Here is an 18,118-nt window from a genome sequence, read left to right on the forward strand (position 1 = left end):
GCAACAGTGTGTATAGCGGAGTGTGAGTGCAGGCACATTATAGCAGCAGTGTGTATAGCTGAGTGTGAGTGCAGCCACATTGTATCAGCAGTGTGTATAGCTGAGTGTGAGTGCAGGCACATTACAGCAGCAGTGTGTATAGCTGAGTGTAAGTGCAGGCACATTATAGCAGCAGTGTGTATAGCTGAGTGTGAGTGCAGGCACATTATAGCAGGAATGGAGAGGATGGGAAACCCAGGGCCTGACAGAGATGCAGGGAGCATGAAGAAATTAGCAGGACATATGTGGGCACATACATGCAGCACTCTCTGACCGGGGAGAGAGGGGTTACAGCTATAGAGAGATTACCTCCACAGTCCTGTCCCCTGATACAAGCCTCAGTGTGAAGTGGATCTGCCATGATTTGAAAGGTGAGGGAGACTTCCTGGGTCAGAGTACAGGGCTGTAGACCCCGATATGCAGACCATGCCCCTCCCCGACTCCCCCTCCCACCCAGTACAGGGAGCTCTTACACCAAGGCGATGCTCTTAAACCAAGTCACAATTTTAAAAAAGTGTAAGCTCTTCTTGCAAAACGCTCTCAGTCCATATTACTCTTAAACCAAGGTGCAACACTCTCTCTCTCTCTCTCTCTATATATATATATATAGTTAGCAATGTCCGTGCAGCCCTTGCTTTCACATAGTAAATAATAAAGTTTATACTTACCCATGCTTCCCTAGTGTCCTGCAGCCTTTATGCGGGTTTCCTGCTCCCCTCAGCCACCTCTGACACTTCTGGCCCCATCTCTTTAGTGATAATCTCTATTACTCGGCGGCTGATGATTTTTCAACATGCTGCTAGGCAACGATCAGCCGATGATAGCTGTCTTTATTACATGGAGCGATAATCTGCTGATTCGTCAGGATTCAGTATATATATATTACCTGGAGCATGCTAAACAAGCTATGTACTAGATGAAAAAGATCATTAGGTCTACAAGACATTGGCCCTACAAGGCAGCTAGTTGGATGCATGCCACCCATTATGAAGGTCAAAGTCTTTCAACTTTTTCTTCTAGTATATATAATAATTGACTTGTGTTCATCGAATACATACAGAGCAAGACAATTCTTAATTTATGCAATATTATGTATAAGAATATATAGAAGATGATAGTGAAACCATGTCATGGCATAGAATACATATATGGCATATATAAAACCTCACATTGTGTGTATATTAAAGGGGAACTCTGGTGAAAAAATACTTTTCTTTTTAAAACCAACTGGAGTCAGAAAGTTATATAGATTTGTAATTTACTTCTATTTAAAAATCTCAAGTCTTCCCATACTTATCAGCTGCTGTATGCCCTGCAGGAAGTGGTGTCTTCTCTCCAGTCTGACACAGTGCTCTCTGCTGCCACCTCTGTCCATGTCAGGAACTGTCCAGAGCAGCAGCAAATCCCTATAGAAAACCTCTCCTTCTCCAGACAGTTCCTGACATGGACAGAGGTGGCAGCAGAGTAAATTACAAAACTATATAACTTTCTATAACCATATAACTTTCTGAAACTAGTTGATTTGAAACAAAAAGATTTTCGCCGAAGTATCCCTTTAAATGGGTATTCCCATCTGGGGTAGTTATGCCTTATCCAGAGTATGGATTGGAGAGAGATTGGAAAGACGACTGAACCTTCCCATATACCAGGGATGCAGAGCCTTCGGCCCTCCAGCAATTGCAAAACTACAATCAGGGGCGTAGCTAGGATTCATGGGGCTCCGTAGCACAAAACTGTATGGGGGCCCCCTACACTATATATATATATATATATATATATTTTTTACTCAGTGATGTGGCCAGTGGCAGAATCCTGCGTGCAGCCACAACAGTGACTGGCCATCCACTGTATTTAACTATAACAGCCTATTAGAAGCCTCATGGTTATAGTCATAGGTGCAGGAGCAGACTGCAGTGTGTAAGTGACCCGGTGTTCTCTTACGTGCTGCAACACAAAAAAGGGTTAATAGGCAGAAGACAATTAGCTCTCTGCTTCACTACTCCTGCATTGATAACAGAGGTTAGAGCAGAGAGCTAATTGTCTTTAGCTTATTAACCCTTTTTGTGTTGCAGCATGCAAGAGAACACTAGGTCACTTGCACACTGCAGTACATAAGGGGTTAAGCAGAAGGACACAGGAGGCTCTTATCTTACCTGTGCATCTCCGGGCTCCCTCCCCCCATGGGCCCCATAGCAACTGCCTTCCCTGCCTCTATGTTAGCTACGCCACTGACTACAATTCCCATCATGCCTGGACAGCCAAAACTTTAGCCAGGCATGCCGGGAATTGTAGTTTTTGCAACAGCTGGTGGAGTGAAGGTTCCCCACCCATGTCCTATACTGTGATTGAGGAAGCAGAGGAATCTATTGTAGCATTCTTCTGTCTAGACTCAGATTCTGTTGATAAGCTACTATGTAGAATCATTATATCTATGATAACTATAACCACGCTCACAGCATAATCACAACCATCATTCCACACATTTGCAATGACTTTTTCCATGTGTTCTCCATTTGTAGACGTTTCTTGTTTTTACCTTGGACTTGACCCTGGATTTTGCGCATTGACACCTGCCCCGACCTTGGCTTGGATATCTGACTACTGTTATCCTTTTAGAGCCCGTTCTCTTCTTAGCCGAATGGAATGTGGATGCAACGTCGAAGCGGAATTCCGCTTTTAACAACATTTCACAGTCTGAATTTTCATAAAAACTGAGCAACATTACAAATCCTTTTTGTAGCAGTGTTTCGATTATTTCAGGTCACATTCTGGCTTCCCATACACATAGCTGCTATTCTATTGGAAACAGACAGCGGTTTATCTGTATTCTGGCATGTGACATGTGACCTGACAGTTCAGCTTTATTGCCATTCATACACATAACTGTTGGCTGATAGCTATCTTCTCCGCCATAAACCTGCATGCTCCAAATTGTCCAAGCATGTTTATTACAATAGGATGGAGATAGAAAAATCTGTTAAAGGACCAGGAGATGAGACATGCTAGAATCCAAGTTACACTGGACTTTTATCTTGGAGACAGTTTGGGGACCATGGAATTGTCACATCCTTCTTAAATCTGTATAAGGTTATTTTCATACATTTTATACCTTTGACATATATAAAAGGGAAAATAAAAGTATGTGAGGATTTTGCAAGATGTCCCTCCTGCAAAGAATAAAGAGGTGTGTAATTGTCCTTCTCCTACCCTGTGCTCCTTACCTGAATTGCACCTGATTGAACTTGTTACCTGTATAAAAAAAAATAAACATCTGTCCATACACTCAATGAATCACACTCCAACTTCTCCACCATGGCCAAGACCAAAGAGCTGTCTAAGGACACCAGGGACAAAATTGTAGACCTGCACAAGGCTGGGATGGGCTACAGGGCAATAGGCAGGCAGCTTGGTGAAAAGGCGAAAACTGTTAGCTTGTCAATTATCCGCAGACTGGGGCTCCACACAAGATCTTGCCTTGTGGTGTAAGGATGATTCTGAAAAAGGTCAGGAATCAGCCCAGAACTACGTGGGAGGATCAGGTCAATGACCTGAACAGCTTACAGATTACCATTTGTCACACTATAGAGGACATTTATCAAAATGCGCCCCTGGTGTATGCCACAGAAAAAGGGCAGATTTGCCCCTTTTCCGTGGCGTACACCAGCTGTATTCCCCGCTTGCCAGATGGGCAGACAGGGGTGGTGCAGCTAGGTGGGGAGAAGGTGCGAATCTGACCCTTTTTGATAAATGTTCCCCATAGTGTGTTACTAAGGGTCATATACAGGCATAAACCAGGCAAAAATTTACACCTGCTCTTGAGCAAGTGTGGTGTCCCGCCACTGCTGTTGTTGCTTGGCAACTGTCCTAAAGTTTTCACTCAGGTTAACCAGTGGGAGATGAAGTACCTTATTTTCCCCACTAGTTTTATGTCTTCTATGCACAGTTGTAGAGCCTAAGGTTAACTATTGTATGTCATGTGTTGCTGACAAGTTGTAGGTGCTCTTCTTTCTTGTCCCATCCTGTTATTCTTCTCTCACCCACACTCAGCCCCTACACTTACAGGATGGTTTAGATATAGCCCCTGTAGGAGGAGTTAACCAGGTGGAGGAAGTGAGAGAGTCTCTTGTTAGTTTCCAGTGTGAACAGATGTGTGAGAAGCTAGCTCCCCTTGTACAAGCAACTACTACAGTTATGCAATTCTAGATTCAACTTGGGGAGAGAAGCTACCTAGAATCACCCTAGCCCACAACAGAAACCTCTCAAAAACATGCAGGGCAGATTCCTAAAACAAGAGGAGCCGACCCCAGTAGGACAAAGTTACCAGAACAGGTCTACGTATCCTACTGCGCAGTGCAGGATGACTGGGTAATCTTGGAAGTCTGCTACACTCAGATAACCAATGACTGGGGCTTGTGCTATGCTTGTAGGACGGGTTTTATGCAACTAGGGAGCAGAAGGCAGTCAGATTATAGTCTAAACGTGAGTACGAGTATCACTTACTTCTCTTTATCTACACTTCAGTTTTGGCAGAGTACAGATTCTACATTGGGCAGGGCTCCTCTGGCAACTCCTCTCACCTTCCTTCTCTTCACAAAGCACTTACTTCTAACAAACACCTACTTCTAAAAGCACTGGTTTATTCTAATGTCAGCAACCACCTTTGTCAAGAATTGCCCTACCTGTATTGAGTGCACTGTTCACCTGCAACATGATTCAGTAAAGTGTTCTAATTTTGTAGGAAACACACAGGACTTTGTCTCATATATTTGCACCTGCACCCACGCACACACCACTGTCTGCCTTTTATTTTTCCCCTCTCTGTCGGTGGCGGTACTGACATCCCGGGTGGGTCTACTACCACTTCAGGTTGCCGTGACAAGTGCCCAAGGGACCCGCAACAAACTCTGAGGTTACCGACCATTTGGGGACTTAAACTGGCCAAAAGAGGTATCAACATCAGGTATCAGGCACAGGAGAAGGTTATGTGGTCAGATGAGACCAAAACAGAACCTTTTGGTATCACCTCCACTCGCTGAAGAATGAGTACAACCCCAAGAACACAGTCCCAACCGGAAAGCACTGGGAGACATCATACTTTGGAGATGCTTTACTGCAAAGAGGATAGAATGACTTCACTGTACTGAAGAAAGGATAGATGGGGCCATATATCCGGAGACTTTAGCCAACAACTAAGCTTGATCGAACAGCGGAAAAAGGTAGGTTCGATCAAACTCGAACCTAGCCGGACCTTCCGCATTTGATTTCTGATGCCTTCCCGGTCCGTGAGGAAGGAGGAGACAGCCTGGCGATCGCCTGGAATTCCAGGATACAGCCTTTTACCTAGGCTGAATTCCAGAAGTCCAGGCAGTACCCAGGATGCTTCCTCCTTCCGCACGGACCGGGAAGGCATTAGGAATCAAATGTGGAAGGTTCGACTAGGTTCGAGTTCTATCGAACCTACCTTTTTCCGTTGTTCGATCATCTCTACCAACAACCTCCCTCCTGCAGATGGGTCGTGGCTGGGTCTTCCAGTATGACAATGACCTGAACTTCGGTCATTCGGAATTGTATCAAATACGAAATTTTTCCCACTGTATAACAGGTACCACTCAATGACATCATACATGGCACGTATACTGCATAGCATACAGTCAGGGCTTGATGGGTGTCGTAGTTTTGCACCAGCTGGAGAACCACAAGTTGAGGAACAGTGCTCTTTTTAATAGAATATATGATGAGCTAGTCCAACCCATGCTCCCACTGATCACATTACACTGCATTTTTATAGTCCCATGATGACAAACCTTCATATAGAATAGTGTGACCAAAATGACTTGAATTGAAATATTATACTAGATATGTATGCCATTTCCTAATGCTGTAGGCTCAACCTTATAGTGTTAGCCATAGACATATACAACATACATACATCCATATACACATTCCACCGCCTTTACATTTCTTCTCCTTTCCTTCTTTTTGTTTTCAGCCTTATTCCCGTCTGCTTTCAATTTTCATTTCTCTCGGCTCAATATAATCCTGATCCACCCAAAGCTCATGTAATGGTCCCTTGATACCCGTCCCTCCTTTATTCTTGGCGTTAGTTCTCTGGAAGATGTTTTCATCCCAGGCAATTATTTTCTAGAGATATGTGTTAAAGAATTGCTAACATACTGTAGATGCAACTGATCACACTCACATATCTAAGATCTCACAGATCTCTTCGGGAAGGAGTTTCTTACTAGTTTATTAGATGTTCATAAAATTCTGATTGACATCTTTACTAGTAGTACTAGCAAGTAGTATTGAGCAGATCTGTCAAAAATATTGGGGTTCGACAACTTTATCTGAACCCCAACACTTGGTGTTTGGTTCCTCAAGGCTGCAGAAGTTGGCTGCAGAGCCCTGTAAAACATGGATAAGATCATAGACCATAGGGCTGTTCTAGATCTGTACCTCCATTGGACGATATTCAGAAAAAGTTACCCATTATGCTGCCACACCCTTTGGGTCTTGGTGTCTTGCCTACATAACACACCCAACGTCATAGCCTCCACATACCACCATGCAGGGCATCATTACTAGGAAGTGGCCTGGGGTCATGGACTCTCCGCTTTGTGCAGAACACCATTGGCAAAAGTGCTGTGGGGGTCGCCAGGACCATGAGATTAGCTGCATCACTCTGCAACATGAAATTTTTATTATTTACCATTAAAAAACTACTGTGATACACTAACCTGCACTACTCCACCTATCATGCTCCCCATGGGTTACCACAGCAATCCTGTAGAAACTAAATGGATTGGCAGTATGCATGCCTTACATCTATTTCATTCCTGGGGGGATGTGAGGGCGCAATGAATGAACGCTAGTACCTAGATTGTTCTTTATCTGGTGCCTCCCACCAGTGCTGCTGCCACTCCTTGGTGTCTCTCACCAGTGCCGTTAATTCCTTGGTTTCTCTCACCAGTGCTGGTGCCACTCCTTGGTGTCTCTCACCAGTGCCGGTAATTCCTTGGTTTCTCTCACCAGTGCCGGTAATTCCTTGGTTTCTCTCACCAGTACCGGTGCCTCTCCTTGGTGTTTCTCACCAGTGCTGGTACCGCTCACCAGTGTTGGTTCCTTTCCTTGGTGCCCCTCACCAGTGCCGGTTCCTCTCCTCAATGCCTCTCACCAGTGCTTTTTTGCCAGTTGGGCCACCGACAGTGGCAACCGGGTAGCCTCCTGCAGGGATAACTAGATCCTTGTAAAAGAAGGATAAAGGGTGAAAGCTTTTTAGACGTTGCCCTTGGGAGTAGCCCAATGCCAAACCAGTGAGGTGGCAGAGTAGGTGCACTTCCCTTTTACATGGCCCAATTCTTGCTGTAAACAATCTCCAATCTCTTAGATTAGCGCTTGTTTATAGAGCCTATTACAAGGCTTAACCCCTTTGCTCACAGAGAGTTGTGCAGCCAATGATTGATGGTTTCTAGGCCAATCAAAATGAAGTCATTAGCGGACGAATGAGTAATTGATCAGATTTGATCAATTCAGACACAATTTTTTTTATAATTTAAAGGGGTCTCCAATTAAAACATATTTGTGTGTGTGTGTGTGTGTGTGTGGGGGGGTTCGAACTTCATGCCTGGATCTCCAGATGTGACCTGTGGCTATATTCATTCTCTATAAAGTCGCCGGAGAGAGTCGAGTACAGCACTTGGCCTTTCCAGCAGCCACAAAGAGAATGAATAGAGCTGCGGGTCACGTACAGACCCGCGTCTGTATTCAAAACAAGAGGCGATTGTCACCGGAGGGATGGTAAGTATATCAGCTGCGTGTGTCTGCTTTTTTTTAGTCGGTCCGCCGGAGTACTCCTTTAAGTTTTAAACGGAGAACCCCTTTAACCTTATGTAGAGGATTTGGACTAGAGGATGGCCATCCAACCCTTAAAAAAATATAATATAAAATTAATGAATATAGCAGTTGTGACCAAAAATGATGCCATAATAAAAGAAGGACACAAATTTTTAGGACCGTTTCTTTCTCTTTTCCTATGTGTCAAGATTCTGCCGTCCTAAAATAAGATATATGGGGGACCGAATCCCTCACACGTGAAGAGAAAGCGGCCTTAGATTAGATTTTTATTACCCAGCTATTCCCCAGTGCTGAAAGGAGACTGTAATAAAATTCACTATATAAGTAGACACAATGAGACCACTCTCCACCCAGAGTCACTGAAAACAGGAAATGAAATTATCTGATTGGAAATTACAAATATTTGGGCATCTTTCTCTAGTTTACCTAATAGAATATATCGTAGTGTATATATATGGAAAGAAAACAAGTTTGTAGGATATTAAGGAGGGGGAAATGTCATTAGGAAATGATAAATGACAATGAATAAAAAAAAAAGAAGAAGAGGAACGCCGCAGGTAATCTAATATATCCATTATACAGGGCTACACTTGATTTATAGGTAGTAAATTGTCTTCCTGCAGGGATGCTGCAACCAATGTCGCTTCTTACCGCTCACAACATTACACCTTACCTTTTACTGATATCTACGTTTTACCGATCAAACATCTGACACAGACGCCGCTTCTGGACAAAGTTTTTTCTTTTGTGTAGTATATAGTTATGTTACTAAATTACAACATCATTTCCAATGAAAATAACACAATGTGTAAACAGGTAAAAAAAGGCAGTATTACATAATTAGCATGTTCATTATATGGATGGTTGTAATTACATACGGACATTATTCTATATGGTGTGTGCACTGCCGGACGATTTCCCATTGACTTCAATTGGGCATGTTATTATAGTGAAAATGCAACCGTATTGTTACCTCAAAATTATGGCTGTGTGTTAGAATTATTTTACTCCACAAACTGGTATAGTGCTACCTGTATACTGTGATAACTATCTATCTATCTATCTATCTATCTCCTATCTATCTATTATCTATCTATCTATCTATCTATCTCCTATCTATCTCCTATCTATCTATCTATCTATCTATCTATCTATCTATCTATCTATCTATCTCCTATCTATCTATCTATCTATCTTCTATCTATCTATCTCCTATCTATCTTCTATCTATCTATCTATCTATCTATCTATCTATCTATCTATCTATTATCTATCTATCTATCTATCTATCTATCTATCTATCTATCTATCTATCTCCTATCTATCTATCTATCTATCTATCTATCTATCTATCTATCTCCTATCTATCTATCTATCTCCTATCTATCTATCTATCTATCTATCTATCTATCTATCTATCTATCTCCTATCTATCTATCTATCTATCTATCTATCTATCCATCTATCTATCTCCTATCTATCTATCTTCTATCTATCTATCTATCTATCTATCCATCTATCTATCTCCTATCTATCTATCTTCTATCTATCTATCTATCTATCTATCTATCTATCTATCTATCTATCCATCTATCTATCTCCTATCTATCTATCTTCTATCTATCTATCTATCTATCTATCTATCTATCTATCCATCTATCTATCTCCTATCTATCTATCTATCTATCTTCTATCTATCTATCTATCTATCTATCTATCTATCTATCTATCTATCTATCTATCTAAAGTAGAGAAACTCTGCAGCACACTAGTAGTGTAGAAAACGTGCAATACGTGGATTTATTCCATAAAAATATGAACAGCAACAGCACAAGTGATACACGACGTTTCGGCGTCTCCTACGCCATTTTCCATCTTGAAAATGGCGTAGGAGACGCCGAAGCGTCGTGTATCACTTGTGCTGTTGCTGTTCATATTTTTATGGAATAAATCCACGTATTGCACGTTTTCTACACTACTAGTGTGCTGCAGAGTTTCTCTACTTTATGTGAATTGCTCCTTGGTCTGGGACCCGTCCGCTGGCACCTAACTAGTATCTTCGGGAGTGCTGCTTATTTTTGATATCTATCTATCTATCTATCTATCTATCTATCTATCTTCTACCACCTTGTCTACTCTATATTTATCTAGGTACTAGAAAATGTACCCGGCGCTGCCCGGGTATAAAGTGTCAGTGTCCTGTATACCTGCAGGGTCGTATTTACCATTAGGCACCCATGGTCTGGTGCGTAGGGTAGCACCTTGCAGAGGGGCAGTACCCTCCCGTTCTGACTTGCCAGAAAATCTGGTGTCTTTTCGAGGGGGGTATGGCGGTATTGGTCTGGTATAGCGGTGTTATCCAGTCACAGTATGGCGGTATTGGTCAGGTCTAGTGTGGCAGTGTTATCCAGTCACAGTAAGGCGGTATTGGTAAGGTCTGGTATGGCAGTGTTATCCAGTCACAGTATGCCGGTATTGGTCAGGTCTGGTATGGCAGTGTTATCCAGTCACAGTATGGCGGTATTGGTCAGGTCTGGTGTGGCGGTGTTCTCCAGTCACAGTGTGGCGGTGTTGGTTAGGTCTGGTATAGTGGTGTTATCCAGTCACAGTATGGCGGTATTGGTCAGGTCTGGTATGGCAGTGTTATCCAGTGACAGTATGGTGGTATTGGTCAGGTCTGGTATGGCAGTGTTATCCAGTCACAGTATGGCGGTATTGGTCAGGTCTGGTATAGCAGTTTTTTCCAGTCATAGTATGGTGGTATTGGTCAGGTGTGTTATAACAGTGTTATCCAGTCACAGTATGGTAGTATTGGTCAGGTCTGGTGTGGCGGTGTTATCCAGTCACAGTATGGCGGTATTGGTCAGGTCTGGTATGGCAATGTTATCCAGTCACGGTATGGTGGTATTGGTCAGGTCTGGTATAGCGGTGTTATCCAGTCACAGTATGGCGGTATTAGTCAGGTCTGGTGTGGCAGTGTTACCCAGTCACAGTATGGCGGTATTGGTAAGGTCTGGTATGGCAGTGTTATCCAGTCACAGTATGGCGGTATTGGTCAGGTCTGGTATGGCAGTGTTATCTAGTCACAGTGTGGCGATATTGGTCAGGCCTGGAATGGCAGTGTTATCCAGTCACAGTATGGCGGTATTGGTCAGGTCTGGTGTGGCAGTGTTACCCAGTCACAGTATGGCGGTATTGGTCAGGTCTGGTGTGGCAGTGTTACCCAGTGACAGTTTGGCGGTATTGGTCAGGTCTGGTATAGCGGTGTTATCCAGTCACAGTGTGGCGGTATTGGTCAGGTCTGGTATGGCAGTGTTATCCAGCACAGTATGGCGGTATTGGTCAGGTCTGGTGTGGCGGTGTTATCCATTCACAGTATGGCGGTATTGGTCAGGTCTGGTGTGGCGATGTTATCCAGTCACAGTATGGCGGTATTGGTCAGGTCTGGTATGGAGGTGTTACCCAGTCACAGTGTGGCGGTATTGGTCAGGCGTGTTATGACAGTGTTATCCAGCACAGTATGGCGGTATTGGTCAGGTCTGGTGTGGCAGTGTTACCCAGTCACAGTTTGGTATACCTGTCCTGTAGTGCCCTGTATATACATGTACCGTATAGATGGAGTAGGGGTCCTGTATACATGTACTGTATAGATGGAGTAGGGGGTCCTGTATATACATGTACTGTATAGATGGAGTAGGGGGCCCTGTATATACATGTACAGTATAGATGGAGTAGGGGGTCCTGTATATACATGTACTGTATAGATGGAGTAGGGGGTCCTGTATACATGTACTGTATAGATGGAGTAGGGGGTCCTGTATATACATGTACTGTATAGATGGAGTAGGGGGCCCTGTATATACATGTACTGTATAGATGGAGTAGGGGGCCCTGTATACATGTAATGTATAGATGGAGTAGGGGGTCCTGTATATACATGTACTGTATAGATGGAGTAGGGGGTCCTGTATATACATGTACTGTATAGATGGAGTAGGGGGCCCTGTATATACATGTACTGTATAGATGGAGTAGGGGGTCCTGTATACATGTACTGTATAGATGGAGTAGGGGGTCCTGTATATACATGTACTGTATAGATGAAGTAGGGGGCCCTGTATATACATGTACAGTATAGATGGAGTAGGGGGTCCTGTATATACATGTACTGTATAGATGGAGTAGGGGGTCCTGTATATACATGTACTGTATAGATGGAGTAGGGGGCCCTGTATATACATGTACTGTATAGATGAAGTAGGGGGTCCTGTATACATGTACTGTATAGATGGAGTAGGGGGTCCTGTATACATGTACTGTATAGATGGAGTAGGGGGCCCTGTATATACATGTCCTGTATAGATGGAGTAGGGGGTCCTGTATATACATGTACTGTATAGATGGAGTAGGGGGTCCTGTATACATGTACTGTATAGATGGAGTAGGGGGCCCTGTATATACATGTACTGTATAGATGGAGTAGGGGGCCCTGTATACATGTACTGTATAGTTGGAGTAGGGGGTCCTGTATACATGTACTGTATAGATGGAGTAGGGGGTCCTGTATATACATGTCCTGTATAGATGGAGTAGGGGGTCCTGTATATACATGTACTGTATAGATGGAGTAGGGGGTCCTGTATATACATGTTCTGTATAGATGGAGTAGGGGGTCCTGTATATATGTACTGTATAGTTGGAGTAGGGGGTCTACCAGTTATTACTGTGGATGTTGTGAGGCAGCTTCCCTAGCAACCATTGCTCCCTGTGAAAATGAAAGCAGTAATCCTATTGGTTGCTAAGGCTCCAACTGCCGTGTCTGCTGCAGCTAATTATATCACCTGTGTTTGCAGTGAGGAGATTTTCCCATTCATCTCTATGGGGCGCCTCTCTTCCCCCTCCCCCTCCCCTCCTGTACATCTGGCGGGGACGGGACCTTCGCAATAACCTTCCCGGGCACCCAATGTACCTGTGTGCCAAATTTGGGGTCAAACGGTTCAGGCGTTTGGAAATCTATTTGGGACAGACAGAAGGACAGACAGACAGACAGACTTTGATTTTTATTATATAGATAATGTATCTACTCTCTGTTCCCTATCTTCTCTTATCTATCATTTTATCTATAATCAATCAATCAATCAATCATCTGTTTACTCTCTATTATCAGTCTACTGTCATCTATCTATATGCCTTCTATATCTATCTTCTATTATATATCTATATATCATCTGTCTACTCTCTATTTAGCAATCTATATATCATTTGTCGTCTCTCTATTATCCAGCTATCCATCTATTATATGTCTACTCTGTATTTTCTATTATCTATCATCTATCTACTCTCTGTTTAGCTGTCTATACATCATTTGTCTACTCTCTACTGTCTACTATCTATCTACAGTATAATTGACCTGTGAAAGGGTTAAGTGGGCCAGCTGCTTGCTATGCTGAGAGGCCTGGGATGGGCCATTTCTATGCCCCCTTTTTTTATGTATTCTTGTACATTGTCCTTGTGTCAGCAGCATGAGGGAGATGACAGCTTCCCTGCTGTTTAGCCCCTGACAAATGTCTCCTGCCGGCTTCAAGCAGAGAGACGGTGCCCCTTTGGATGCCTCCTCTATCAAGGCCGCAGGCGTTGTCCCTGCTTGCGATGCTACGTTTCCATGGAGACAGCTGGCGCATCCCAATGTTACTGTCATGGCAAATAATGAGTGGCCAGCTTATTTAACCCCTTTACTGCCCTGCACTCTGCACACTGGGACTTGTGTAGATAATATTTCCATAAGAAGTCATACATCATGTCATTACCTACATAAGAAGCTGAAGTCTAATTGAATCTGCATGGTAACGCACATCTGTGCAGCCGGGGCCATGTCTATACTGTCTGGTAGCAATGAGGTGCAAGGTGCAGAGGAAAAGGAATTATCTGGTGTTTGCCGGGACTCTGGGAGGTTGCAATTGAATCACAGTATAATAGTGTATATAATTTTCCTCTAATGAGGGGTCACTTGTTATCTTATGCAATGTTCGTCCGCAATCATGTTGCCACCTGGGTACCCGATATGTAACTGCGAGCTTTTGAGTTTGAGATTATGTATTACCATCTAAACAACATGAGGACTAGAGATGTAGTTTTATATACTTTTATATATAGTTTTAGTCTGCTACACAGGCAATCGCCACATCCAAAATATTTAGGCTTCATTCACGTATTATGGGGAGATCTGTATAACAGTGCCCATATGGTTACCAGCATTTCATAAAACTTTGCATTGAATCAATAGCATAAGCAAATGCAAGATAATTTGTAATATATCTTATCAGAGAAAATGCCTCTTTCTTCTTTTACTTTGTAATATATCTTATCAGAGAAAAAAATACCTTTTCCCTTAGTTTGTAATATATCTTATCAGAGAAAAATGCTTCTTTCATCCCTTTGTAATATATCTTATCACCAAAAGCCTCTTTCTTTCCTTACTTTATAATAAATCTTATCATAGAAAATGCCTATTTCTTTCCTTACTTTGTAATATACTTTATCACAGTAAAATGCCTCTTTCTTCTCTTCTACATTTCCTACCCAATCTCCCAATACAAACGTTTTATTCACTCTAAAAAAAAAGCTGGAGTCAAATTTGTGTATACTAGGCACAGATTGTTAGCAGATTGGTGAGGGAGCAGATTATATGCTGCCTATACAAATATATGGAGAGGAGAAAAGGCCAATCGAAAAGGGGGTAAGTGGAGAGACTAGAAGGAAACAGAGAAACTGCAGGGAAATTATATCAGCTTTCTATCTTTGACTTCCCCAAGGCTTGATTAACAGCTTACACTGCTAAGTACTGCTCTGTAATGTCTACCCTGCTATTTATAGAGATATACAATCGCCAGAGAGGGGGTAGATGAAAACAATTACATCTACTTACCTCCCTGGCTCCGGCGCTGATACCCACATCCAGCTGCTCCAGTCACTTCCTCGTTTGAGACGGGCCTCGAGACATGATATTGGCAAGCCTGCTCAGCCATTCAGTGGCTGTTGTTCGGCCCCGCCTCTGCTGCTCAGCAGGTTTGAAACGCTATGTCTCAAGGCCCTTCTTGAACCAGGAAGTGGCCGAGGCGGAGAGGTAAGTAGATGTAATTGTTTTCATCTTTTCGATTTCCGATTGTGTAAAAAGTATCCCGTCCGGAGTGTCCCTTTAAATTCAAAGGAAGAATAAAAAAGATGCTTTCATGGGTGATTTACATGAAGATTGCTCAGGTCATAATATCAACAGTCCGAGTTTTCAATGAAGATGAACCCGTCTACAAGTATATAGCAGTAGTGCGGCCTGTTAGGTTAGGTCAGGATGTGTTTCCTGTATACTAATTTAGATTTAAAAGGGGCCTGTTCTGGAATGACTAGGCCAAACCAGGACCGTACTGTCTGATGTCTATGCAGGGAGAAGCTAAGGGATTGGATACAAGGGATTCTTGGCTCTGTTATGAGTTCTTCATTGAACAAATCTCTCACATGAGAGTCCTCTGTGTTTTATATCAAGTGCCATGGCTCTGTGTATGGCTGAATGATTTCATTATAGATGTTTTGTGCACTCTAATTGCAGAAACACAGAGTTGGCAAGGATTACATAAACGGAATGGGCACGCAATACAACTATGAAGAGGTATAACGGAGAAGCATTGTCTGCAAACCCCCCCCCCCCCCCCCCTCTCTATCTAGTCTGCCCTTATATTATTTCCTTTCTTAATATCTTAGGACAGGGGCATAGCTAGAAATCACAGGGCCCCATAGCAAAAAAAATTTTAAGGGACCCCCTTGCCTACGCACAACACAAAGCAATATATGCTTTATTGCTGGTGCACTGAAAACTCATAACTGATGACCTCTGCAAGGAGCTCATTTTTCTTTCCTACTTGATTGCCAGCTGGAGAAGAGAGGTTAGAGGTTATCAGTGCAGTGAAGCAGAGATCTCTGTCTTCTGCTTGTTAACCCTTTTCTGTGTTGCAGCATGTAAGTAAACATTGGGTCAATTACACACTGCAGTATATAAGGGGTTAAGCAGAAGGACACGTGCTCTTACCTTCTCCCCTGGGCCCCCCTCCTGCACGAGCTCTATAGCAACTGCCTACCCTGCCTCTATGGTAGCTACGCCCCTGTCTTAGGATAGATAGATAGATAGATAGATAGATAGATAGATAGATAGATAGATATCCCAGGCAGGTTTACATTCATTTACTGTAGATTTATCATCTACATCAAAAGGAAGTTTGTTCCAAGCATCGACTACTCTTTCAGTAAAGTAATATTTTCTCTTATGATCTTCCCCCATCTAACCTCTGGCTGTGTCCTCTTGCACTTATATTCATTTATTTCTCTTCCCTATTGAACCTTATTTACTCCTTTAACATATATAAAGGTTTTGATTATGTCCCCCCTTTCTCTTCTTTCCTCGAGACTATACTGATTTACATACCCTCTTTGGACCCGTACTATTTTATCAATATCTTTATGTAGATGAGGTCTCCAGAACTGGACACAGTATTCCAGATGTGATGTTACTAGAGTTCTATACAGCGGGATCACAATCTCCCTCTTGCTACTGGTTATACCTCTAGCTATACAGCCCAACATACCATTGTATATACAGCCCAGCATGCCCTTATATATACAGCCCAGCATACCATTATATATACAGCCCACCATAGCATTATATATACAGCCCAGCATACCATTATCTATACAGCCCAGCATACCATTATAAATACAGCCCACCATAGCATTATATATACAGCCCAGCATACCATTATATATACACAGCTGTAACGCCTGGAGTAGTGGATCCACTGGACCGTCACCAGCGATGGCACTAACCTCACCAGGGAGCGGAGTCTAAGGGGCCGCTGGTTTTCACCAGAGCCCGCCGCAAGGCGGGATGGACTTGCTGCGGCAGGCGACCCCCAGGTCGCTACCCCTGGCTTGGTTGCTGGTGACGGCAGGCGAGGCGTGGCAGGAGCAGTAGGCAGGAGATCGCGCAGGCAGAGGACAGAAGGCGTGCTCGCAGGTGGCGGACAGGACTCAGGAACAATGGGAAGGCAGCGGGCAAGGATAGGGACAAGGACTAAGGACAGGAACAAGAGGGAGCTGGGCCAAACGCTATGGGAAGCATGTAGAGGCTCCAACACGAGGGACAGGGCATGCTGGGATTTATAGGGGAGTGATTGGTGCAACTAACCAATTAAGGGCGGACTGGCCCTTTAAATCTGAGACAGCCGGCGCGCGTGCGCCCTAGGAGGCGGGGACGCGCGCGCCGGCCGGCACAGACCGAGACAGGAACGGAGGAGAGGTGAGGCGCCCCAGGGGCCGAACTAGCAGCAGCGCCGGGTCCCTACACAAGGACCCCGCCGGTTGCATGGGACAGGAGGCGGTCGCGGCGGCGACCCGGAACGCGGGAAGCCGCCGCGGCCGTGACACAGCCCCATAGACCAAAGGATAAAAGCGCTATAAGCCTGGGAATAGAGCGATTTTAAGGAACATATATTTGTTAACAATGGTTTGAATAATATAAAAGTTATACATGTTATATATCGTTGTAAGCTTAACGACTTGAGGAACATACCTAACAAGTCAATTTTATCACAGGGCGAATGGCGTAAAAAAATATATCCTCCAAATAAAAGAAATGCGTTTTTTATTTCAATTTCACCACACATTGAATTTTTTTCTGGTTTCGCAGTGTACTTTATGAAAAAATTCAGCCTGTAATTGCAAAGTACAATTAGTGACGCAAAAAATAAGGGCTCATGTGGGTTTCTAGGTGAAAAAATGCAAGTGCTATGGCCTTTTAAGCACAAGGAGGAATAAACGAAAGCGCAAAAATTGAAATTGGCCCGGTCCTCTAAGGGTTAATCCTTGTGCTTCTTGACTTCACTGCAGGTAACCCACAGATTGCCATTCTTAGCACATTTGCAGCAACAGCTGATATGTTCAAGCACTGTACTACAGAAGAAGGTAGAAGACATAAGGTGCCCATACATTATTGGTAACAGCTATCTTCCCCATCCACATGAATGTTCATCAAGGCCTTATCCCTCTCAGAACAGGAGTCAGGAGGCCCCCATACACAGTTGATGGTGGTGGTGGTGGTGGGTGGTGGGTGTATGGACAACCATAGTCTATCAAGCTAAGGTCTGATAAGGGTGTAGCCAGTGGCGTAGCTACCATAGAGGCA

The sequence above is a fragment of the Dendropsophus ebraccatus genome, chromosome 14 (genome assembly GCF_027789765.1).
Source record: "Dendropsophus ebraccatus isolate aDenEbr1 chromosome 14, aDenEbr1.pat, whole genome shotgun sequence".
Taxonomy (NCBI): Eukaryota; Metazoa; Chordata; class Amphibia; order Anura; family Hylidae; genus Dendropsophus; species Dendropsophus ebraccatus.